The following is a 26,792-nucleotide window of genomic DNA, read 5'->3' as shown; positions in this document are numbered from 1 at the left end:
GTTCAGACAATGAGGCTGTATCTGTACACATCTTTTTTATATGTCTTGCCTTTTTACAGTTTGATTTCCTTATTTCTTGTAAAATCAGCGTTTCTGCTAACGGCTAGGTATAGCAGTCCCCCCTTATCTGCAGTTTTGCTTTCCACAGTTTCAGTTACCTGTGGTCAACTGTGGTTCAAAATATTAATTGGAAAATTCCAGAAATAAGCAATTCCTAAGTTTTAAAGGTGTGCCATTCTGAGTAGTGTGATGAATCTTGCTCTGCCAGCCCTGTCATGCCCAGGACCCAAATCATCCCTTTGTCCAGCGTCTCTACACAGTATACGCCACCCACCCCTTAGTCACTTAGTGGTCTTCTTGATGATCAGATTATTTATTAGAGAGAGAGAGAGAGAACATTCACATAACTTTTATTACAGTATATTCTTATAATTGTTCTATCATAATTAGTTATTACTGTTAATCTCTTACTGTGCCCAATTAAACTTTATCATAGGTATGGATGTATAGGAAAAACATAGTACATATAGGGTTTAGTACTATCTGCAGTTTCAGGCATCCACCAGGGGTCTTGGGACATATCCCCATGGATATGCTCCTGACTACACAGGAGGCCTGCTGCCTGTGGAGCAGTAGATGAAGGACTCGGGAACGAGTAGGATGAAAAGTGTCAGTACCAGAAGTATGGGAGCCCACACGTGGCCTCCTTGCACCTTTTGAGGATGGCTCAGGTGCCTTGGGGCCATGTCTTAAAATAATTACAAGCCAGTTGTGTGTATTGTTTTATATGTACATTAAGTAAATATAATTTAGTACTCTGGTTACATTTCCAGTTGTGTGTGTATAAAATTTATATATATAAAATTTTTAAATCTTATTTTTTGATTGTTAAAATAATGCATTCTCATTATTTAAAACATAGGAAATGTATTAGTTTCTTATACCAAATTACTGTAAACTTAGTGACTTGACACAAGCTTATCTTACATTCTGGAAATCAGAGGTCTAAATGGGGCTCACTGGGCTACACTCAAGGAGTTGGCAGAGCTGCATTCTCTTCTGAGTTCTAGGGTAGACTCAATGCTCTTGCCTTGTTCACTTCTGTAGGCTGTCTGAATTCTTCAGCCCATTTCCCTTCCACCTTCCCCAGCCAGCAATGGCCAGCTGAATCTTTCATGGCATCACTCTGACTCTTCTGCTTCCCTTTTTCACATTTAAGGACTTTTGGGATTATATTGGGTCCACCTGATAGTTCAGGAGAATCTCCCTATTAAAGTCGACTATTAGCCAACTTAATTCCATCTGCAACGTTAATTACTCTTTGCCACGTAACTAACATATTCATGAATTCCAGAGATTAGGACACAGACATCTTTGGGATAACACTATGCTGCCTACCACAGAAGAGTTCAAAAAAGTAAAAATATGTAAATAAACATCCTTAACCCAATTACCCAAAGATAACTACTGTGAACATTTTGGAATATGTTTTGCCTTATAATTTTGTGAAATCATAAACCTAGTTGACTTAAATACACGATAGGGACTTTAAGTGTTTTTTGACTAAATAATATATATTCATATAATTCAAAAATATAAAAGGTATTCACTAAAATCTCTGTCTCCCTACAGTAGGTAATTACTTGAGTAAAAACTTGCAGTTTCATATGTGTTCTTTGTTTTTGTTTTTAATGTAAAATACATGTGCAGTAACATCATTGTTCTTTGTCTCATCTCTGATCCTTACCTTGTTTCATAGTGAGAGCGGGCACAGGGATAGTAATAATATTTATTAAATATTTACCATGTGCCAGACTTTGTGATAAGTGCAATATATTTAACATTTGCCACCCTATGAGTAGGTACTATTGTTATCTTTATTTTTAATATGCAGAACCTGAGACATAGAGAACTTAAATAATTTACCCATGGTCACTCACCTGCTAGATTATAAACAGATTTGAATACAGACTGCCTGTCTTTAATGCCTTTATTCTTAATTAGCATTCTCTATCCTATATGATGAACACATTACTTGCTGATTTAAAGAGTTGGTTAAAATTTCTTAGTCATCTCTAAAACTCCCTTACATAAAAGTGACCACATCAATACTTCTGCCTCAAAAAGTCCCGTGTTTCTTAGGAGGCGTGCCTGACACTCTTGCCTGGGTGCCCAGGAACTACACCCAACAGCCACTCCCGCTTCCTATCTTCCCACTGCCCACAACAGAGCTGACACTGCACGAACATGATTTCGTAGCCCCTGTGGAGCTAGGAGTAGCTACATGGCTCAGTTCTGGCCAAAGAGACGGTGGGAAAATTTTCTGAGAGATTTCTGGGGAAATATTTTCTTCCTGATGACATGAGAAAGGCAAGGTAGGAAACTCCTCTCTCATTCCTCTGTCTACTCCCTTGTCCTAGTTGGGACATGGCCACATAAAAATACGATATTCAGGACTAGGACACACCTCTTGCAACCATGTAGGGGAGGCTAAGAGAATTTCAGAGATTTTGACACCACATCTGACGTTGTGGAGTTGCGAGACTTTGGACCAGCTATCTCCAGACCTTTTGTTAAGCAAAACAATGAATTCTCCTATATTTTAAGCCCTTGTTAGTCAGGTTTTCTATTACTTGCAGCCAGACACAGCCTAACTAGCACAGGACTCAGTAGCACTACTCAAGAGAAAACACCTGGCGTGTGTAATAAACTCCCTGCCTGGCTTTTCAGAGGGGCAAGGCCAAGTTGTAATACAGTGAGACAGCGGCCTGCATGTAAGGAGTTTTGCAATCTTGTTGCAGGAACCAGGAGGAACTGCTTTGGAAAGATGATGAAGGGGAGTTGCTATAACAGGTCTCATGCACTTGAAGAGCTCTGTGGTAAATTCACTCGCTGCCACAAGGTCTCCCGGGCGCTGTGTGCACATCGCCTGGCACGTGGTCCTTCCCTTCCTCCTATCTAGTGGTGACTTTTCCCTCCATCCCTTGAATCTCTGCTTGACCATCTGTAATAGTTCCCTAGGGCTGCTTGTAACAAATGACCACAAACTGGGTGGCTGAAAACAACAGAGATTTATTCGGTCGTAGTTCTAGACGCCAGAAATCTGAAATCGAAACGTTGGCAGGGCCTATTCTTTCTGAAGTCTCCGGGGGAGAATCTGTTCCGTGCCTTTTTCTTCGCTTCTGATGTTCTGGGAGCCTTGGTCAGTGATCACACGGCATTCTCCTTTGTGTTTTTGTGTCTCTTTTCTTTAGCTTAATTTTTATTACTGACACCATTACAGATGTCCCCATTTCGCCCCCCTTTTTCCCACCTGCACCCAGCCCCCACCATGCACCCTCTTCCCTCTGGCCATCACCACACTGCTGACTGTATCTGTGGGCTCTGCATCCATGTTCTTTGGCTAATCCCTTCACCTGTTTTCATCCAGTAGCCACCCCCCACTCCTCTTACAGTTGTCAGTCTGTTCTATGTATCCATGCCTCTGTTTCTGTTTTGTTCATCAGCTTATTTTGGATTCAAGGCCACCTTACTCCATTACGGCCTCACTTTAATTGAAATCATTACATCTGCAATAACCCTATTTCCAAATTAGGTCGCATTTTGAGGTTCCGAGAAGGACTTGAACTTCGGGGGACACTGTGTAACCCAGGACAGCCATGTGATTTGCTTTGGCCAAAAGGATATTAGAAAACATCAGAGGATGGAAAAGTACTGCTCTTTGGCGCCCTGAGACCACCACTGAAGAAGCCCAGGCTGGCTTACTAGAGGATGGAAGACCATGTGGACCGAAGACACACTGTCCCGGCTGAGACCCCCCGAAGCCCCTAGCCTGACAACTGCCGACCTGTGGGCTAGGCCAGCCATCCTGGAAGAATTACCCAGCTGATACACAACATGATTAGCAAGAATAAGTGTTTGCTGTTCAGGATGATTTATTCTCCAGTAAAAGCCAACTAATAAATGCTGTGGTTTTAGGATCGATTTTCTGAGCAGCACCTGAAATTTGCAGCCAGATTTCAGTTAAATATAAGTAAGAACTTTCAAATAACTGGATTTGTCAAACAGTGTATCTCTTTGCCACCCAAGGGGAGTGTTATAAATGTTGATGTTGTTTGGGAGATTGAATTAGAACCTCTGGTATCCATTTAAGTCTAAGACTTCAAGGAAAAGAGTTTTGAATGTTAGAGTTTTAGAAATAGGAAAAATCCTTGATGATTTAATATGCTTTTAATGCATTGTTCATGCCAGAAATTGTGGGAAGGCCAAAAATTACTCAGCATACTCTGTAAAATTCCCAGCGTCTACTGGCACCATCGCACATATTCTTCCTAAATTGAGTCTTCGGCCAAGAGTTGGAAGTGAGCCTTTGACTTTGGGTTCCTACACTGCCATCGCAATTTCATTTTATCTTTTGGAGTTCCCAGGGCTAGAAACACTTTGGTTTCTTGCCAACTGATGAATCAGTGTGGAACTAACCTGGAATTGGGCCAGGACTGAAGATGGAAGAAAAAGCCAGTGATAGAGCCACCAGGCTACCCTCTAGAATGATGCCATTTATCTCTTGACATAACACCAAAAGGAGGGTAATGAAAGAAGCCTGGGACATATGGACAAATGTCTGACATATTAGACACTTGAAGTGGCTTCTGAGAAACACAGGTATCTGGGATGGAACTTTCTGGGATGTGGTACATTAAGTATAGTTATGCTAACTAAAACATGAAGATGATTTAATTCATAAATGTGCTAATTCTGTTTTATTCGCCATTATTAGACCCTTGTCAGGCCTTAGCTTTAATAAGATTTTTCTATGCTATCTCAGGCAAGTCAAAAACTCTTTCAAGCTTCAGTTTCTTGGAGAAACTAGTCTCAAATTATCTCTAATCTTTTATCTAAGGGTAAAATTCTATTATTGCCCAGAGGCAACACTCTCAGATATTAAAGTGAGTGTTTAAAAATTCTTAAATTGATTTATATTTCATTTAGAATGTTGAATAATAATTGATTGACTCTTTTGTGAATGCCTGGCCCTGAAAAAGAACTTTACATCCATTATCATATATATTTATTGCAATGACCATATTATACAAGTGAAAAACCCGAGGCTTAGAATGGTCACAACACTAGTAAATAGATTTCTGTGCTTTAGTTTTCTTATCGTTAAAATAAATATTTATTCTACCTAAAACTTAGCAATTTTGTATATATTAACAATTATTGGAAAAAATTACACAGAAAACACACTTTAATATTTTGTAGTCTGCAATTTACTTTTAAATTATTTCAGTATAAATAGCGTTATCTGCATATATATACAAGTAAACTCTGATTTATGCCTTAGGGATGGCATCTTAAAGACCCTAAGAAGGATCAACAACCATCCAGAGGTAGTTACTTGGTGTCTTAGTTAGTTTGGGCTGTTATTACAAAATCCATAGACTAGGTGGCTTAAACCACAAACTTATTTCTCACAACACTGGAGGCTGGGAAGTTCAAAATCATCATGGCAGCCAATTGTCTGTTGAGAGCCCTCTTTCTGGTTTGCAGAGGCCCATCTTCTTGCTGTGTCCTCAGGGCAGAGAGAGGGCTCTGGTATCTTCCTTTTTTTAAATAGGACACTAATCCCATCATGGGCTCTGCCCTTATGACCTCGTCTAAATTTAATTGCCTCCCGAAGGCCCTACCTCCAGATACCATTACATTAGGGATTATGGCTTCCATATGTAATTTTGGGGGACGGAGGGGGACACACACAGCATTTATTCCATAGCAATTAGCATTTTTAATATCATTCCTAAATTTCGTACCAGAATCTTACAGCCATTAGAGAAAAAAATATAGAGATTCCTCCAACAATTAAAAATAAAGCTGCCATACCCGGTTGGGCGTGGCTCAGCAGTTGAGCATCGACCTAGGATCTGGGTTTTGGGCTCGATCCCCAGTTGGGGGCATGTAGGAGGCAGCTGATCAATGACACATCACTGATGTTTCTCTCTCTCTCTCCCTTTCCCTTCCTCTCTCTGAAATCAATAAAGATATATTAAAAAAAAAAAAAAAGCTGCCATATGATCTAGCAATCCCACTTCTGAGTAAATATCCAAAGGAAACAAAACCTGCACTCTCATGTTCATTGCAGCATTATTGACAATTACCATACTATAAAAACAACCTAAATGTCCATCGATAGACAGATGGATGAGAAAATGTTGTGTTTACATACTGTGGAATGTTATTAAGCTGTACTAAAAGAAGGAAATCCTGCCATTTGTAAGACGTAGATAAACTTGGAGGATATTATACTAAGTGAAATAAACCAGAGAAACACAAATACCACACGGTGGTATACTTATATGTGGAATCTAAAGGAAAAGAGAAGAAGAGAAGAGAAAGAATAAAAAAGAGAAAAGAAAAGAGAAAAGAAAAGAAAACTGTTATAGAAACAGAGAGTAGAATGGTGGTTGCCAGGGTCTGGGGAAGTAGGAGAAATAGGGAAATGTAGGTCAAAGTGTACAAACTTTCTGTTAGTAAGTTCTGGGGATCTATGAACAGCATGGTGACTGTAGTTAACAAAACTGTATCACATACTTGAAATTTGCTGAGAATAGATCCTAAGTGTTCTCATCACACACACACACACACACACGAGTTAACTACGTAAAGTTGTAGATGAATTAAGTAACTTGATTGTGGTAATCATTTCACCATGTATATCAAATCATCATGATATATAATTTAAATATATACAATTTCATTTGTCAATTATTCTTCACTAAACCTGGGAAAATATTTATACCAGAGAGTTTGTCAATTGGCACGAGGATGGTAGGACTAATTTTCCCTTGAGTGAGTGGCATTCAGCATCTTTGGCTTGTTCCATGTTTGCACGGGCCCCGTTACTCCTGTGCTAACTCTGCTGCCTGGTAGCATCTTCAGCAGTGGAGGGCTAGGTTCTGGGCCCTCGCTCACCTTGCATTCCTCTGATTCGTGGTCAGTTCTGTCTCCTCACCCAACTTCAAGGCTGATAAGTTCTGCTTTCAGAATATGTTTGGAGCAGAGGCAGTCTTCAGAGTTCTTCATGGTCACTGCTGAGCTGCTCTTTATCTCTTTGAGGGGCAGGAGATTCATTACTCACAGCCACAAAGTCTCTTGCTCTATTCCAGTCTTAGCCAGTGTCCTTTTGCTCAGTGTCTGAGGTATCTCTGCAGGGGACTCTCGGAGGTCCTGCCACACCCTGGGAAACGGGGGAAGTGGGCCACAGCCTCTGCTGTTCACAGAGTGAAACCCCCTCCCAACCCCTTCACTCTCTGGGGAATCAACCCTCTCTAGAATGGACCCTCTCTCTCTACAGAACTATCAGAGCCCTTTCTTCTCAGATAATCAGATAGGCCATTGTACCTATGTTTTCAAAGCAAAGTCTTGTTAATTTTTCTCTGGTGCAAGAGATGGTTAGTCCTATCAGATTTCTGAGTTACGTGGGTCTTGCAGGAAAGGGAAGTGAATGAGTGAGAGGAAGGGAAACTTTTTTTCTTTTAATTTTAAAAATTATTGATAGCAGACATCATGACAGTTCTCTCTTAGGAAAGAATCTAGCCACACGTGCCGTCAAAGGTAAATTTACATGACTTTTGGTTTGGTATTGATGTTTGGTATTATCCATGTTCCATTAAAACAGGCAAGTCTGCCTCAAACCAAACCAAACCAAACCCTTCACATTCTGCTTTGCCTTAGAAGGTATCAGCAACTCTCTTGATTATAGGAAAGTTACAAATTCCTGAGCTTGGCTTTTAAACCCATCCAGTAATTCGATCAGACTCTTATCTTTGACTTCTCCGTTACTCTCTTTATCTCTTAATTTGTAGAGACAAGTCTCCTGACTTGGCTTTTCTCAATTGTATTCTCTCTGACTGCGTATTAGTTTTAAGCTAAATGACACCCATTCTTCAAGCTCTAGCCTGTATTCCTCCTCCCGTGACAGTCCACTTTTGTCCATGCCCAGAAGGACATCCCGCTGTAGTACGATGGCTTCTAGCACCCAATGTGACATTTACTTGTTTCCCAGCCTGCACAGTGACTCACTTATTCTTTCATAGATGTGTGTCGTGTCTTCTCAATTCGATTTTAATCTTCCGAACAAGGGGCATAGAATTAGGCAGCACATATTGCCTTTATATTATCTCTTCAGCAGTATTTATCCCATTGCTGCACACATAAATAAATGCGTGGGTAATTGGGAATTAACTGTACTCGTCCCTAGCCACATGCACACCACAGTGGGAACAGGCCCCAACTCCACACTCAGGTATTTGCTGCTCCTACGAGGCAGGGGCAACCGTTTCCTTCTTGGGAGCTGTGTGACTGATGCCTCTGGGCGCCACAGGGCGTGTCAACTGACAGAGAAACACAGGAGCGTAATTACAGTAGGTATGCGGGATCGCAACCCAAGTGAGTGGCAAATTAAAGTCATGCAGCGTGAAGCTGTGAAAGACAGGCCACTATACATTTGAATCTTTTCAGGATGGAAATTTTCCCCGTTTAATCCCAGCCCTGCAGTCTGTAACTCATGGTCACGCCCAGGAGATCAAGAGCACGTGTCTGCGTTCTTTCCATAGCCCCCTTCCCTTACACTAGCAATCCTGTGGGAGATGAGCGTGCAGGCGCGAGTGAGATGAGGGTGCGGGCGCGAGTGAGATGAGGGTGCAGGTGCGAGTGAGATGAGGGTGCGGGCGTGAGAGAGCAAGCGGGTGACTTTGCTTTCAAGCCATCAGTGCCACTCTCTTCCTATTATGCCTGATTCTGTCATAGTCACCGCTACTGTGAGCCACTTTTAATGTGAGAAATGGGCCTATCCCTACCTCTCTTAGGGCAGATGAAAAGTTGCAAATCTTTGTCACACATTCTTCAAGATTCGCTGTAAATGCTTCGTCTGCAGACTCTTCCTAGACTTTCGCTCTTCCCCCCCTTTCTTCATCCAGCGCAAGGTTCCCTGGAGTCGGCAGCCACGGTCGGCTGAAACCCGAATGGCATGGTGCTGCTGGATGAGAGGGAGTGGTTTATTTTCTTATCTAAATTTGGAACTTTTAAGTGTGCGCCCCAAGACTTCATCTAGTTTGAAAACTGCAAAAGAAAACTGAAAAGGGATTAAGAAATACAGAGAAGTAGGAACTGTTTTGCCAATGTGATAGCCAGGAAAAAAAAAAAACACCTTTCAAATATTTGTTGAACAATTAGTTTTAACTGTCGTCTTATAACCAACCTTAATCCTTAATGAGTAGGAATTATTAACATTATTAAATTGTGAATGACAGAAAACTGTGAATAGGAAGCATTTCCCAAATAAAAGTAAGCTTTAATTACAGGTTTAATGTATGATTTTGAAATAAAGTATATAATTCTATTTATAGGATATTGGTTTCTTTCCACTGCCATTAAATAAATGTTGAACAAGCATTTAAAAAATTTTTAGTCTGTGCAGGGCACAAACACCCGTGTCAGGTGTTTGTAATGGCCCGTGAGCACCTTTGTCCCGACTGTACCTGTACATAGTTGGTATTTATTCAATGAATTTTCTTGAATGTGTGAATACGTGAATTATTGAAATGAAATAGATCTATACGACTTTGATAGGTAGCGTTCCTCTCTCTAATTTGATAGTTTTTTTGCTGCCTGTGTTTGTCCTGGATGAGTGCGTATGTATATTACCTGAGCAAATGATCTTAATTCCTGTTATACATTGTTATTTATCCCCAAGATGCATCTATCGAAGTCCTAACCTTTTGTACCACAAAATGTGACCTTATTTAGAAATAGGGCTGTTGTAGATGTAATTAGTTAAGATGAGGGGCTGTTGGAATATGGAGGGCCCTAATCCAGAATGCCTGGTGTCCTTATAAAAAGGGGAAATCTGGATAAGCCATGTACACAGGGAGAGCACCATGAGAGGACAAGCCAGAGGTCAGGGCGATGCTTCTACAAGCCAGTAAATGCCACAGATTGTTAGCAGACCATCAGAAGCTCGGGAGAGGCATGGAACAGATTGTTTTTCACAGCCAACAGAAGGAACCCACCCTGCTAACACCTTGACATTGAGCTTCTGGCCTCCAGAACTGTGGGGCTGTTGTTTAGACCACTGAGTTTGTGGTACTAGCTTTCGGCAGCCCTAGTACTTCATATGATTCCCATCACTCAAGGAAAGTAGGATAGACTCGTGGTTGAGATGGAATGACTCAGATTTTTTCTTCATTTTGTCTGGGACATTGTCTGATTACAGCACTACTTTTAAACTGCTGTGGGTTTTAAGAATTGAAGCCAAAGGTGGTGTATGTACTTAGGTGGACTGGGTGCTCTTGAGGTTTTGAGGTCGTGTGTTTAACAGCACAGTTTTATTTTCTATGTACAGTTGTTTCAAAATGTTCTAGTATTATATATTTTTAGGAAGTGCGTATGAAGCCTAGATACTTTGAAGTCTTTGGTAATTTTAGTTATGATTAATCTGATAAAAGTAGGAATGTTGGCTGGTAATTTTCCTGTCTTCCTGGAAATATACCATTTCATATTTTTTATCAGCATGAATAATTTTATGGACTGTGGTGTTTAACAGTGCAGATAATATGCACCTGAAATGTATTTTTAGCACGCGTGGTCGAAGGTCTGGGGAGCCCGAAGAACAACTAGTACCGTACATCACAAACCAGTTTTAAAAGTACCCTGAGAACACTTGGTTTTTTGAGGGTTATGATTAGTGAGCATAGATCTCACAGAGGCTTCTAAGACTTCTTCCAACATTGAAAAAAATAAAGCCCACCCTTCCCATTATACTTTGAAAATAATAGAAGAAGGTGTGCATTGAAAGGCTTTGGTATCCCAGAAAATGTCTAGCCTGCAATGGGAATAAACAGGCGCCCCTCTTATTGGTGCATGTTTAAGACCTCAACACTTAGTATTAAAAAATAGTAAGTTCCATTCCTGGCTGGGTGGCTTGGCTGGTTGGAGCATTGTCTGTACACCAAAAGGTGGTGGGTTTGATCCCCGGTGGGGTCGTGTATGGGAGGCTTCTCTTGGACATCAATGTTTCTCTCTCTGTCTCTCCCTCTCCCTCTTTCTCTAAAAATCAATGAATGTATATCCTTGGGTTAGGATTAAAAAAAAAATTCCCATATGTTGTGATTTTTTATTCTGGAGCTCTTGTTAGAACTTGTGATAGTGTAAATTATACTCGGTGACTATTAATTCACTCCACAAGGACCATGGCATGTTCCAGATTTTCTAAATGACACATTTCACTGTATACTTTAGGTAACATGCTTATAATTATTTTGTTGTTATTTATTGTCTAGGTCTTTTTACCAGGTCGTTAGGTATGTCTTCTATGCTGTGTGAAATAATAACCAGAAATATAAAAAGATTATTAAATAAGATCATCTGATCCAACAGCTTGTCTTCTTGAGGAAAGGTCCTCAAATTTTAATCATCACTCACTGTTTTAAAAGACTTCAAGACTGTTTTAAAAGACTTCAAGAATGCTTATCCATCACCAGGCCCTGCGCCTCAGTCCCGCGTCCACAGGGCCGTGTTGGGGAGAAGAAACTTGCTCACCCGCTCAGGGCAGCTGAGCTTGACGAAAGGCTTGTGTTGCCTCCGTCTGATGAGGGACTTAACTTTTCTCACAGTCTTTCACATCAGATCTGTTCTCGATGGTATGAAGATGCTTTTGCTCTCTTTAAGTTAGGCTGTGTAGGTCTGCAGTCAATAAACACCCAAGCGGGTATCTGAGACATTTTATTCCGGTCCATTACGAAGAGTCTGGAGGAGGCAGTGTTTCTGGCTCATCGGTTCAGTGATATCATCAAGGAACAAGTTTCTTTGTTTTTTTCTGTTCCTCGGCACATTAATTTTTACCCCCCCTCTATTGCTTCATGGTGGCAAGGAGGCTGCTGAAGTTTTAAGAATTACTATAACACACCATCAACCCAAATAGCAAGAAATTAAAAAGAGACATTAAAGCCATGATTGGGAAGACTTACCATGGTTCAGTCCTTGGGGATGGGTACACGGTCAACTCAGACCCAGCTGGGCTTCTGTGAGCAAGAAAGAACGGAGACAATGCCTGTTGGGGAGGCAGCTAACCTTGTCTGCTACGTGTAATCCTTCCCTCTTAACTGTGGGATATAGCGGGGCTGCATAAACGCTCCACCTTGGGGTTTTACTTCTGCTATGACTGTACCCAGAGTCATCTTTTTTCTTCTTCCTTCTTTGCACTTGACTTTCCATAATTTAACCTTCCCTTCTCATTGGCTCCTCCCCAACACCAACCAGTGGGTTTAAGCAAATCTTCTCATTGGCCCTCCCCAACACCAACCAATGGGTTTAAGCAAATCTTACTATATATTTTCTATTATATGTTTGGTTGAATGATGTAAAAATACTAATATTAACATATTTTTCCTACAATAATTTCATGATTTAATGATTCAAACAAATAATTTGGGATTCATGGAAAATGAATAATGATTATGGATAGTAAGTGAATAAAAGCTGCCTAAAGCTACCTGAGAATGTTTTTAACAATGGAAAAAAACTATCTAATTTACGACTTAAACCAATGAAAGATTCACATCAGACATTTACACTTAGGGTAAAGTAAAGAAAAAGCCATCTGCTAATAACATTTAATCACATTCCTAAAGACTGAGGAGACAAGGTGGACAAGATGTCCATTTTTATTTCTTAAAGTTGAGTAAAATAATCTAGTCACGTCCTGCAGAGAGAGAAAATATATTACCCTGTGACTTTCTTTAATAGTGTGAACTTCTGTTTACCTTATGCTTTCTCTCTGGCCTAGTTGGGAATATCACAGCTGCACATATATTGAAAAAGATATGGAACTCATAGAAGAAGAATTAATCTTCCTACATTTAAAATTAAAAAGAGATGAATGGAAAAAGCCAGCACAGAGGGGAAGGACAAGATGAGGATCTCCAATGCCCGAACATGGAGAAGATCCAGCACTTTGCAGGGAGCCACAGCCAGGCTTTGTAACAGGAGAGGAAGTCATCTGGAAAATGGCATTTCTCACACACCGGCTGTAAGTCAATCTCCTGGGTAAGCGTATCAAGTTAAACAACACTTGCAGGTCTCTCATTTCTATGAATGTAATAAGATTCCAGCAATAGAATCATTCTTTTGTTCAGTAGTTTCCCACCTGCTGCTCGAATCCTACTAAAGTCGCCTCTCCAAAGTCTTGCCCACCAAGTTTCATCTGCTTAGTCCCATATGTCCCTTTGGTGGGCAAAATGCTGTAGATCAGTAGGAACAGAAGTCACCCTGAGGTGCAGCCAAGCAAGAAATAAAGCTGAGCTGTGAGCACTGAAATGTAGGTCAGTTAACAGCTGGGCAAGGAGAGTGTGAGAACTTTGGAAGAAGTTAAGAAATGGGAGGAAAGAAAGAGAACCGAATACGGATACATAAATGATAACAAAAAGAAATGAAGGTTTTCACAAAATAAGGAAGTAAAAAACCAACACACAAGAAAACAGCGAAGTAGGAGCAACACATTACGCGAGCTGGGAAAAGGAAGATTACAGTCCTGGCTTCACCAACTCTTCTTGTAATTTTGAACAAGCCACTTAATCTTTACCTTTTAAAAATAACATTTTTGAAATATCATTTACATCCCATACCATTCACCCATCTAAACTGTACAACTCAATGCTTTGCAGTGTGTTCACAGAAGTCTACAATGACCACAATCTAATTTTATAGCATTTCATAACCTCAAAAAGAAACCACATATCCATTAGCAGTCACTCTTATTTCCTTCCCCAACCCTCACAACCATTAAGCTACTTTCTGTTCTTATTGATTTGCCTGTGCTGGATATTTTATATAAATTTAACTTAGTGTAATGTTTTCAAGGTTCATCCATATTGTAGCATGTATCAACAATGTTCTTTTTTATTGCTGAACAATATCCCATTATAGAGATATACCACATTTTATTTTTCCATGTATCAGTTGGTAGATGTTTGAGTTTTTCCCTCTTTTTATAGATAATGCTGCTATAAGCATTCCTGTAAAAGCTTTTGTAAGCTACTGAATTTTGCCATGACCTAATCTGTAAAACAAGACTAAGAGTTTATACTCTGTGTTTCTACTTTTGAGGAAATCTTCATTTTAGATTTCTAATTGATTTATGACCTGGGTATTGTAGACTACAACATAGATATGGTTTTGGCTGATATTCCTAGTAAAACAATTAGCAATAGAATATTTTACTTCCCACTTTTAGTTAGCAAATAGATGAGAGTTCTTTAAATATTTGTTAAGTAATAGGCCATTTATTTTGCTTTGACATTCATTTATTCATCCATCCATCTATCCACCCATTCATCAAATATTTACCAAATGCTTACGAGTGTCAATAATATGCAATTTCCATAAGACACATAATGGTGAATAAGAAAGAATGTCTCCACTTTGCTCTCCCACAGTAATGGATGTAGGACCTAACAGCAACAGTGTGGGACAAATTATTTATCATTTCAGTTTCAGCCAAAATCACTTTTGATTTTTAAACTGTAAAACACTGAATGATTTGGTGAAGAATTTGGATTCTAATTGCAACTTGGTTTTGGCAAACCAAGCTATATCTTAAGCTATTGTCCTTAAATAAGTTCCAACCATAAAAAAAAACACATTTTCCAATTACTTTAGAAAAGTCATCTGTTAAGTGGCCAAAAATTTCAAGATCATTCCAATAAATCACATAATAGAGGCAGTCTTAAATTGTAGAGAATTGTCTTGCATAATTAATTTGGTTCAAAGGCAAATAATCTATATCATTTTCTGTAACAATCAGGCATCTTTAATTGAGTACTGGTACTCTGTTCTTAGGGGACCTTTTTCCAATTTGAGCAGTCACAAAATTCAAAATGTCAGTTTCAATCAGTCTTCTGTGGGGGCTTAAATATTGAACTTCCATTATGAATTTGTCTTTCTGTACAATTGGAACCAGTGTCTCTATAAGTAAAAACTGAGAAGTGTTTTCCAATTTTAATTTGCCTTATTATTTATAGATACAATGCTTTACTTCTGAGTCCAAAAAATAAACTACCAAAGATTTTTATTTTTGTGTATGCAGCAATACATTTGTCAAGTAGTTGACCTTAAAATTTTTCTGTCGTAGTTAAATAAAAATAATTATAAAACTTACTGAAGATAATGGTAGTGCTTAGAAATAGAACTGGCTTCTGTTGTAACTGCTGATGTGTTTTCAATTATAATTTAAACATACTCTTTCATCCATGGAGGCTTTAAGTTCTCTCTATTTTTGCTATTTATATGAAAACAGTGACTTTGTGTTTTTTTGTTTACTTGTGTATCTTCAGAGTCCAGAGTAGTGTCTGATAGTACTTGTTCAATTGATAATTTTAAAATTAATACCTTAAAAGTTTTCTGTAGTTTTAGCCTGACCTTTGTCATATAGTTCTTGTATAAGTAAAATGAGACAAAGCTCCTAAAGGAACTTAGTATAGTACTTAGCACATAATAACTACTCAATAAATGATAGCTTCTATTTTTATGAGTGAAAGGGATTATTAATCTCTGTAATAAGAGGAGGAGCTCTCTGTAAATCTATGTATTACAGATTCCTAGAGAGTTATCAAAACAAATAAAAAACAATACACATGTCATATTTCCAACTTTAAATAAAACATTAATTTCATTTCTTATTTTTTTTGCCTTTGGCAACCTCAAAGAGATTTCTGAGGAGATCCTATGGTAATATTTTAATGCTAATTTTTTAGGGTATATATTCAAAACTTCTACTTGGACAGAATTAATTATATTAGATCAAGTAATTTATAATATTTACGTGATTCCACACAGTCACACGTTCAATCAAAGTAGTCACCAAATAAATTGACTGAGTTTATCTGGCTAGCATACACCACCCTATATTTTCCCTATTGGAGAATCTATAAATAAATAATTTGTAAAACTAATCTTTTTAAATGTTTTTGCCAGCAAACTTTAAAGCATCTTTATTTGAAATGTTTCTGCCAGTAAAATTTAAAACATCTTTCTAGAGCTTTAAATACTGGGCATGTTATGATCAGTTATAATTAAATTTATTTTTAGTTTGGGAAAAAAGTGTTAGAACTTAAAATTATAAAGCCTGCTTTCTGATAACATCTTATATATGGTGAAACTCAGTGTTCTGTGCGTTCCACTTGGGCATATGCCCTCAACAGGAATGGGTTACCAGCAGGAAGGACCAGCTTGGAACTTCACAGTCAGTGAGCATTGATTCGAGCTCCGTGTGTGCTTAACATGGCCCCCGAGTGTGGTCAAAAACACCCGCTGAATGAAAGAATCTTCCAGCCCTGGAGTGGGGAGAATGATCTTTAGCAAATGTGAGTGGTTTTTGCATGTGGCAGGGAACTTTGAAAATATCATTTAGTCCTAAATACACAATGCAATGTGATGCATTTGTTTAGCATTTTGTCTCTTTCATGAAAAACTGGCCATACCTTGTGGTGAGTGGTAACAGCTCCAAACAAAAGCATCAACCTGTTGCTATGGTTCCCTCCCATGTGCAACATGTGCCTATTCTTGCAGCCCATCTTCAGAAAGCTGTAAATCTAAGTGCCCAGATCAGTATATTGCTTCTCTTTTTCATCTAGCACAAATAAAAAAGTGTCATGAGAGCAGAGAAATTCCCCTTTCCAAACAGTTCAGTGAATATATTTTCTTTGGAAAAAAGGAAATTAAACTGTGGCCAAACCTTTTTCCTTTTTTTTAAAAAAAATATATTTTATTGATTACAGAGAGAGAAGAAGGGAGAGGGAGACAGAGAGAGAAATATCAATGATGAGAGTCACTGATCGGCTGCCTCCTGCACGCCCCTGCTGGGGATGGAACCCGCAACCCGGGCATGTGCCCTGACTGGGAATCAAACTGCGAGCTCCGGGATCATAGGTTGATGCTCAACCGCTGAGCCATACCAGCCGGCCCTTTTTCCTTTTTTGTTTCTTGAAAGCATCCTGTTGTTTGATGTGCATGATGATCACTGAGACTACTTCGGGGGCCAACGGAATAATGGGCTCACTTAGCAGAGCCTGGATATTTATTTGATTTGACAAAGCAAAAAATATCAATTTTGTCTCCGTAGCCTTTGGTTACAGTTTGTTTGGGAGAGACTTATCTATGATGTATTATGTCTAGACAGTGTGGTGGTTGCTTTCTATACCAAATGAAAGAAGAATGGTTAAGTCTGCCAGATGCCATTTTCATTCAATTATTATGGTACCTCTCTTAATACAAAGTTAGGTGACAATTATCTCATGGGTTCCTATCAGCTCTACAATTTAATTTCCAAATGACTCAATGATTTCACCTTAAATCTATAGCACTTAAAAGAATTTCTAAATTAACACTTGAGAAATAACTTCCACATTTATTTGTATAAGGTAGAGATCACCATATGAACTAATAGATGGATCATAGATTCATATAGGTTGGAGAAGAGAAAAATTATACATTTTAATGCCTTTTAAGAGACTGTAATTTATTGGTTTAGTGCATGGGCTTTGGATTTTTGGGCTGCCCTGGGTTGAGATCCCGGCTTGGTATATCAGTTAACTTTCTTTGATTGCAACAAAATAAATTTTGGCCAACTTAAGCAAAAAGGAAATTTATTGGCAAACTGTCAAGAAATAACAAATTTGAAGATTGGAGAACCACATCCTTAAAAAGGCAGAATCCAATAGTTTTAGGTGGGGCAAATAAGCAAGAAACTAAAGGAAATTTCTCAAGATAGAAACAGTCATATCAGTGTGCAGCTTCTGAATGAACGAGGCCTCACCATTTTTTAAAGCCTTACACCACTTCTCAAGGGTCAGTGTCCCAGAGGAGTGGCTGAATTATGTCCCCCTCTCAGTACCAATCTGGTGGGAAGAAGGATCTGGGCTTTCAATTTTTATAATGCAAGTCAACTATTTTGCTACCTATTAAGACTATTCTTAATGAATGAGATATGATTCCCCAAAAGGAAATTGGAGTGCTGTGGGAAAGGGACAGCGGATGCTGGGGGCCAAAAATCTCAAGTGCACATTCTGCTTGGCTACTTACTAGATATGATACTTAATATTTCTAGCCTCAGTTTTCTTATCTAAAAAATGTTGATAATAACAACTCCTCCATTATTGAATTACTGTGATTATTAAATGAGGTAATATTTGGAAAATTCCAGGTACATTGTATTCACTCAATAAATACTGGCTAGCACAATTATTATACAGTTTTTACAGTTCGTCCACATACATACATGTGGATGAACTTCTTTAAATCCTCACACTATCCTTGTAGGTAACTGTAATAGGTTTTAGTATCCTTATTTTATGGATGAGAAACCTACACTTGAAAGGCATTGCCCAAAGCCTAAAGCCTGGTGTTCTCCCAAATCCCCCGTGTTTCCTTCTGTGGAATTGTTAAAGAGAAAACCACAGGCCCCAAATGGCATTACTTGAGCTAAAGCCCATGATACCAAACCTAGATTTAATACCTGACCTAATTGCTGTTTCAACCTCTCCCAGAAACATGATCTTAATCAACTGGTCTGGAATTTTCTATTCACGCACCACTAAGGTAATCTGTCACACATCACAAGTGTCCTCTCCAGACTGCCCCCCAGCCACACACACACACACACACACACACACACACACATCATAGAGAGAGAGGCAATCTACCTGATAAAAACCCTTGCCATTCCCTTCCCCACAAAAGAAATCTGGTCCTCAAGTAATCCTTTCTTTTCTTTTTTCTTTTTTCTTTTAAAATATGTCTTTATTGATTTCAGAGAGAGGAAAGGAGAGGGAGAGAGAGAGAGATAGAAACATCAATGATGAGGGAGTCATTGATCGAACCGGCAACCCGGGCATGTGCCCTGACCAGGAATCGAACCCCGATCGCCTGGATCCCAGGTCGACGCTCAACCGCTGAGCCACGCCCGGCTGGGCCTTTCTTTTCTTTTGTTAGTAGCTTCCTTGCCCCAGCCTTATTTCTATAAAAACCTTCCATGTTGTACAACCTTTCAGAGAACCCTTCCAGCTGCTGGATGGGATGCTGCCAGAATCATGACTTGCTTAATAAAGCCAATCAGATCTTCAAATTTACTTCTTTCAATTTTTTTTCTTAACAAAGTGAAGCCTGTCACTGCAGTCTCATCAGTTTGGGGGGGGGGGACAAAAACTCACAAAGGAGCAACATTGAGACAGAATTTTCTTTCAGAGAAATAGATCTGTGTGCAGCTCGGGACGAAGTCCTTCAGCGAGAGGCCGCAGGTGAGCCTGGCTGCTGGGCTGCTTCCTGGAGCAGGTGTCCCGGGAGCCAAGTCCTGGTGCAAACTCACAGGACGGCAGCAACACTGCCGTTCAAGCCTGTGAGCTTGTGGCTTCGCTGCAAAGAGGCCCAGGTTTGTAAAATTGTGTTTGGAAAGTATAGCTCTGATACTGTTAACCGCTAACAAAATGTGAGAGCACAGAAAAGAACCCGTCACACACCGGGGAATTTTCCAAAGCGGTTCACAGCTGAGTGAGGGGGTGGGTCTGCCTTTTCTTCCCTTTCAGCTTGACACCTGGACACCTACCCTGAGCGTGGCCCGGGATGTTTGCTAACAAGCACAGGGCTTGCCTGATAGTTTTACCATCTCAAGCACAGCGCTTGGCCCGACAGCTTTACCAGCTCTGCGGGTGGATCTTTACCCAGTCTAGGAGTCTGTTTTCAGAAACCAGAAGGAAGCGCGCATTCTCCAGCTCCTGGGCTCTGGGGTCCAGCTTCCTTACTGACCTCTCTGCCGCGGGAAAGCTGAGGGCCAGTGGTCTTCAGCAAAGCCCGCCTTCTCCCACTGTGCTAAGGAAATGAGCAGGAAAGGGGCCGAAAACCTGGTAGAGTGAATTTAATTTCCTTCGGGACCCACTGACTGATTTTTTTGCAGGTTCTCTCGATTTCTTTTTGTTACTTTCTTAAAGCACTTGAAGTGAGATTTTTGAGAACTGCCCATGTTGCATATTTCCTGATAAGAGCTCAGGGCTGCCTGACCTGCAGCATTCTTTTCAGCACTGACCCTTTTATGAGCTATTAAGGTTTAGGTCTGTGCCTCCTGGAGACTGTGAGAATGAGAGACTATATTTCATCCTTACTTTGCATCCTTTAGTGATTCTCAAAGTATACTATGTGGACCAGTGGCATCACCGGGGAGCTTGTTAGACATGTAGAATATCCCATCTTGCTCCTAACTTACTGAGTCAGGACCTGCATTTTAACAAGATCCCAAGTGCTTCCAGGCACAGTAAAAGTGGATCAACACATCGTCAGCACTTTCCCGACAGTTAAATAATAATAAAGATAATAAAGCATGTTAGGCAGGTATTATCATTATAGAACACCCTCCACTGCCATTTCTCTTTCCAGCTGTTCAACATTCTCTAGGAACCTCAGAATCCTAAAAGCAGTGGAAACTTGATACTTCTGAATACAGATGAAGTTGGAAGTTTTAGAATCTACGTGCCCAACTCAAAAAAGCAATAACAAAACAAACAAACAAAACAAAAACAAAGAAAGAAAGGAAGGAAGGAAGAAAACTGAAATAAGTGATCATGACAGAGGAAGAGGGAAGAGAGTACCTGAACGTGATGTGCAGGTTCTCTGTGCTCCAAGGACAGTGCCTGCCGCCTGCGGACGGTTGTCACAGTGAGCTTCGGGAGCAGCGGGGTTGGTTCTGAGGCACACTATCTGTTTCCCTTACCACTCCCTCCAGCCTCAGCTAGATCACTCACCTTTATCTGTTTCATGTATCGGATTTTCTGCTCATGCTTTATTTACGGAAAAAAAAATCACTCCTCAAAATATGTGCCAAAAGACCCCATACAATGATTCCCATCCTAAACCCAGAAAACAAAGGTTAAAAACCACTACGCCATGCATTATAATATTTTCAAGGAATGGGTTAATAATTATTAATGTGCTCCATGCACGCTATACTAATTGGCATTTAAATTTTTTTAATTAAAGAAAGATGAGGGATTTTAATGGAAGTTTGCCAATGGTTCTTTTTACTGCATTTCAAATTTTCTGTATCAGAAGCTGGTGATTTTGTTCACCTGCAGGATTCACTCTGGGGGTTGTTATGCTTGTATTAGCTCAGAATGCTGTTCCAAAAAGTTACTTGAGTTGAATTGAGTTCTGTTCAGTGATTATTGATTGCATGCTCTGTGTCAAGGACTATGGTAGGAGCTGGGTATATAAAGATGAATATGACACAGTGTTGTATGCTCTCGAGGAACTTTCAGGCTGATGAGCTGGAGAGGCAAATAAATAGATCATTTCAAAAGACTAATTGAAGTGTTTTGATGCAGGAATACTCAGGGTTCTGTGGGTCCCAGGAGAGGGGCATTGTGTGATCAGAGAAGAGTCACTTCTCTGATCCTTGAAGTATGTTTCGAATGAGGAGTGGGACACACGTGGAGGTAGGAATGCTGGAAACACATTCCAGGTAGAAGTTCCAATGAAAATAAAAACGCTGATGTATGAAACAGCATGGTCTGCTTTGGGAACTTTGCAAGATGCAAATTATAATATGGGAGAGGCAGGTGATGAGTTTGAAGAGATGAGCTCGGAAGCAAATATGGAAGTCTCTGGAAAGTATCGACCAAACCTGCCTGCTGAAACTTACCTGTAGATAAGTGACATCATGACTTCTACGTTAGGAAAACAACAACTGAAAACAAACATTGGCTCAAAAGAAAAATACACTCATTTTCAACCTTATTATGAAAGTCTGTGTTCTTTTTCCTTAGGGTGTGTTTCATTAGGGTGATCTTCCTCGGTAGGGGGATGGCTTAGGAATTGATGTCTCTTTGCAGTGTAGTGAGGGAAAGACCAATAGAATGCAAGGAAGTGACACAAGGGATACAACTTCTGACATGGGTCATAAAAGGCAATGCAACCTCCTCCTCACCCACTCCAGTACTTGCTCTTAGAGCTTTCAGTCACCATGTGAACAGCTTGACTGCCCCGAGACCACCAACTGTGAGGAAGCCCAAACCATCCCATGCGTAGAGACCACATGGAAGGGCTCTGAGACTACTGGAAGGGAGAGATGTCTGGCCAGCCCCTAGATGCTCCATCCTCTTACTGTTCCAGCTCCAGCCATCATTTGACTGAAATCACTCGAGATATCTTGAACCAGAATTGCCCAATTGAGCCTTTCTCTAATTCCTGACCCCAAGAAACTTTGAGATGTTAGAGAATGATTGATTAAGCCACTAAGTTTTGGCTTGAATTGTTACGGCATAATAGATAACAAAAGCAGATTTTGGTATTTGAACATGGGGTGATACCATGAAAAAACAGTGAAACGTGGACTGGATGGCAGGTGGACTACAGGAGATGTTAATGAAGCATTAAGGGACTGTGAGGATCATGCTAAGAGTTGCTAAAAGGGCCTCAAGTAGCCCAGTGGTGAAGGGTTAAAGAAGAGTGAGGAGTGTTATTGGAAGATGGAAGAAAAGAGGCCCTTGTTATATAATAGAAGAAAGTTGATCAGCACCGTCCCTGCAGCAATATGGAAAATAGAAAATGTATCTGATGAACCCAATGATCCAGCTAAGATTTTCAGTCAGAAATTGACAATGCTACTTTTCTTCATCTCACTGCCTATTATAAAACGCAAAGAGAGATGAGCTAAAAAGGGAGCAGTTCCGTTTTCCAGCATAATTTAAAGGACACCTAAAGGATTAAGGATTTTCTGGGTTTGAAAGAAAATTTTTTTCATTCCTGGCCTCTCCACATGGTGGAAGATTCTCAAAGTAAGAAAAATCATTAGGCCAGAGATTAAATCCAGACTATGAGAATTTTCTGACATGGTCTATAGATTATGCCAATTGTGTGTGTTTTAAGATCTTAAGGTAAATAAGATGTGTTTCTTATCTTCCAAAAGCTTAGATTCTATTTCGATTCTGGTGGAGGAGACAGACAAGTAAGCAAATGCATCCAGTTCAGACCTTGATACAAGAAGAATGGGGTGCTATGAGAGCCTCCAATAGGGACCTCTACTCTGATTTGGGAAGGGTGAAGCTATCAGGACAAGGCTTCCTAAGAAGGGGCATGACTAAACTAAGCCTTGAAGTATAAATAGGAATTAGGAAAGGTGGGGTGTGGGAGAGGAGATGATTGCAAGTAGAGAAAACAGAGCGATGCTATCGGAAACCCACAGAATAATCTCCCAAAGGAGGCCTGAAACCCTTGGCATTCCTTGTAGTGATTTCCTCTTTTATAGTAGCAAATGGGATCAACAGGCTATAAATATTCTTTCTTTTGAAGAAATATTTTATTTTGATTTTAAAAACGTATACAAAAGAAGAGAGAATTATACAACCAAGTCTCATGTACTAATCACTCATGGCCAACCTTGATGTTGGCTTCCTGCTCCATTCCAATATTTTAAAGTAAATCCCAGGCATATGTAATTTTATCTGTAAACACTTTAGTGGTATCTTTAATGCATAAAGATTCTTTTTGATGAATAAACATAATACTGTTATCACGCACACATATACACACAAATTAACATTGGTTCCTTAATATTAATGCTTCCTTTTGAACAAGCTATGCCAATGTTGCTGGGCTCTTTCTGGGAAACATATCACTTAAATCACTCTAATGCAGAAATAGGATTATTCAGTATCTGAAGTCCTTGGTTAAAAATTCCTTTTTGTGGGGGTGGGATGGGGGAAATGATGCTAGCTTCCTCTTTTCTGGGTACTTATTAATAGGTTAGGGAAAAGTCTCTCCTTAATACCTCAATAAGTTGCAAAAATGTGATAAATGAACCCAATGATCTAGCTAAGATTTTCAGACAGAAATTAAGAAACTATAGGTTCTTAATTTTGTTCCTGAATAAAGAAATAAAAAGTATTGTCCAGGTATTTCTAGAGAGTCCTAGGTGCTGGTTTCGGGCATCCTTCTATGGTCTGCCCTTAGTACTAAGTGTCTCATCCCACTCTGGTTTGGGTTCTAGGTTGGTCGGGATGGATGAAGCTCTCTTCTTACCTTTACCCAGAGGGACAATATTCAGTGCTGTCAATAGCTAGCCCTGTAAATAACAGGAAATTAGGAGAATAGGTAAACAGAACCAGACCTGTTACTGTGGTATCTTGGAACTTTTTAAAAGTATGAATTTATAATCAAATGTCATCAGCCTTGGAGTAGTAGCTACAGGGATGAAAGCCCCAGTTAGTCTGAATCCAGATTATATGTGTATAGACTGGAAAGCATGATATATTCTGAGGTCTGCAAGGATTGTAGTCAACTATAGGGTTGGTAAGGCAGATGCTGGAAAAGTTCATAAGTACAAAATGTAGCAAAGATATAAGGAATTTTAATAGATTGTTATGATCAGATTTGTGTTGGAATGGGGCATGTTAGGAGGGCACAAAAACCAATAGACTATTTTATCAGTCAAATGAGAGATGATTAGTGCATGAACAAAAGTAGTGTCAGTGAAGACCCTGATTGTAGACAGTGTGGAAAGATGTTTGCAGATGGAATCCATAGTGCAGGGAGGCCGGTTAGGTGGGAGGTAGAGAGGAAATAGTTAGGGATGGCTCCTAGGTTTGTGTCTTGACTGTCTCGGAGAATGGTGGTGTAGAGATTTCCACTTGTTTTCTTGACTAATGTGCCATCGACTGGCGATTACTAGTCGTCGATCACTGCTACTCTAAAACCCAGACAGTATTTCAACAGTAGCATTTTTTAAAAATTGATTTTTTAGAAAGAGAGAGAACATTGATGTGAGAGAGAAACATCCAGCTGCTGCTTCCCATAGGTGCCCCGGCTGGGGTCGGACCCACACCCTGGGTATGTCCCCTGATTGGGAATCGAACCTGCCACCTTTCAGTGTATGGGATGACCAACCGAACCCCACTGGCCAGGACAACAGTAGCATTTCTGAAGTCAGGGCTACATATAACCAGAGAGTTAATTGAGGGGGTTAGTCAGGCAGTTTGCATTAGAGCAAAAATACTTGTTCATTCAATGTGTCCTCTACTACACACACAAAAAAATTTCTAAGTTCTCATGCTCAACTCAATTTCTTCATATTTCCTAAGGCTTGATTTTTAGTTATTCTAAAAATTAGGCTCTATTTGGCCTTTCCAGATTATGGAGTCTACTTGGCCATCTGTGATCTTACAGATTATAAGAAAAAAAAAGAACATACTTTGATTACTTTGATTTAAAGGGTATTGCATCTTTTTTTTTTTTAATACAAAAATTTTATATGGTTGAAGTTACTCTGCCTTTTGCTTTTCTTTTTTATTTTTTTAAATTTATTGTTGCAATCTTAAACTTCAAATTAATACTGTCACAAGTTAGATAGGGTTTCATTTACTAGGTTTCCCCTGTATCTTAATATTGATCGTTTGTTAGAATCTTTGATCTTTATCTTTCCATTGGAAAATAAACATAGCTCTTGGGCTGTTTTCCTTCTGACTAAACCAGAAGAAGCTGCAGAATATTTAATAATAGATTGTTCTGAGGCCCAGGATCTCAACAGGCTTTAGAAGCTGGCTCCGTACTTTCCCCGTGAAGACTGGCATTCATTTTACATAGTGTCAAACAGATGTGAGGACAGGATCTTTTGTTCTTTCAAAGAGTCATTTACATCAGCATTAATGGGCTGGAGGAATTGCTTTTATCCACCTGCTTTCTCCATGAGTTGTTTCTTCCTTGTGTAATCCATATTCCTACATCTAATTTCAAAGGTTAGTCACCCGGCATAGCCAGAGAAGAGCAAGATAATGGCAACATTTGTCATCTAGAAGAGAGGTCCACTGTCCGCTCATCTCTCTAATGTTGAGCCCTTTTCTTTATTTTTCAAGTTAGGCAGCAGCAGTGAAGTGGATCATATACCTGAAGCAAATCTGTCAAAAATGCAAAATCTAAGAAATAATTTTTGGTGATTTTTCTATTAATGAAACCAATATTTAATAACATTTGATTTATTACCTTGTACCCAGAAGTTAGTTTTCCTGGTGATTGACTACAGTCCATAACTTACTAGCTATGGCACTGATAGGTGATTTACTGTTCTATCAGTTAGTTAATTAGAATGAATTATTCATCATTTTCCCTGATGAATGACCTAATTATTATGCTAATCATAATAATCTAAGTCTTCAGTGTTTTCTAAAGCATCCTGACTAATGGAGTTATTAAATATATGTATAATTATAGTCTTATAAAAATTCAGAAACATGCTTTGACAGATATTTTAATTTATATTTAGACTTTCAAAAACAAATGTAAGAGAGCTTTCACCCTGAACTCAGTTAATTTCTTAAATGTCATTTTCCTTTCCCAATATAAACCTGTGAATGAGCGTGATCAATAAAATGACAACCACTTTATTAGTAATACTAAGAAGTGGAACAGAATTTATAACTAGCCCTGCTTTTGAGGACATGGGCTTTAACAAGAAAAAGTTCCCTCATGTGTCAGATCTATACTGAAGGTGAAAGAGTGAACTGACCTGAAATTTACTGTTACATTGTCCAATCTTAATTGTTCACAGGAGAAGCAACTGTACCATGGGTTAATCAACTATTCACTGTTCATCTCAAGGACATCTTCGCCTTACTTCTCTATCGACTGCTTAATGCGTCAGACCCAAATCATGACATTGTCATGTTCTTGTCATACTTTGGGGCAAAACAACATTTGAAGATAGG

General features: G+C 39.5%; 1 protein-coding gene across 3 annotated transcripts in view; it reads left to right on the top strand.

Annotated features, from left to right (window-relative positions):
* GRXCR1 (glutaredoxin and cysteine rich domain containing 1) overlaps positions 1-26,792 on the top strand; it is a 197,063-nt gene that overhangs the window by 29,342 nt on the left and 140,929 nt on the right. Inside the window, exon 3 of one of the 3 annotated variants that reach the window (XR_015714420.1) lies at positions 3,596-3,710. The exons of the other annotated variants lie outside the window; for them this stretch is intronic. The gene's annotated coding sequence lies outside the window, so the exon portion shown is untranslated. Of the gene's footprint in view, positions 1-3,595; positions 3,711-26,792 lie in introns of those variants that run through there. 3 annotated transcript variants of the gene reach the window in all.

The sequence above is a fragment of the Miniopterus natalensis genome, chromosome 1 (genome assembly GCF_054644295.1).
Source record: "Miniopterus natalensis isolate mMinNat1 chromosome 1, mMinNat1.hap1, whole genome shotgun sequence".
Lineage (NCBI taxonomy): Eukaryota > Metazoa > Chordata > Mammalia > Chiroptera > Miniopteridae > Miniopterus > Miniopterus natalensis.
Note: the sequence above shows the minus strand (reverse complement) of the source record. Positions and strands in the feature narration are given on the sequence as shown.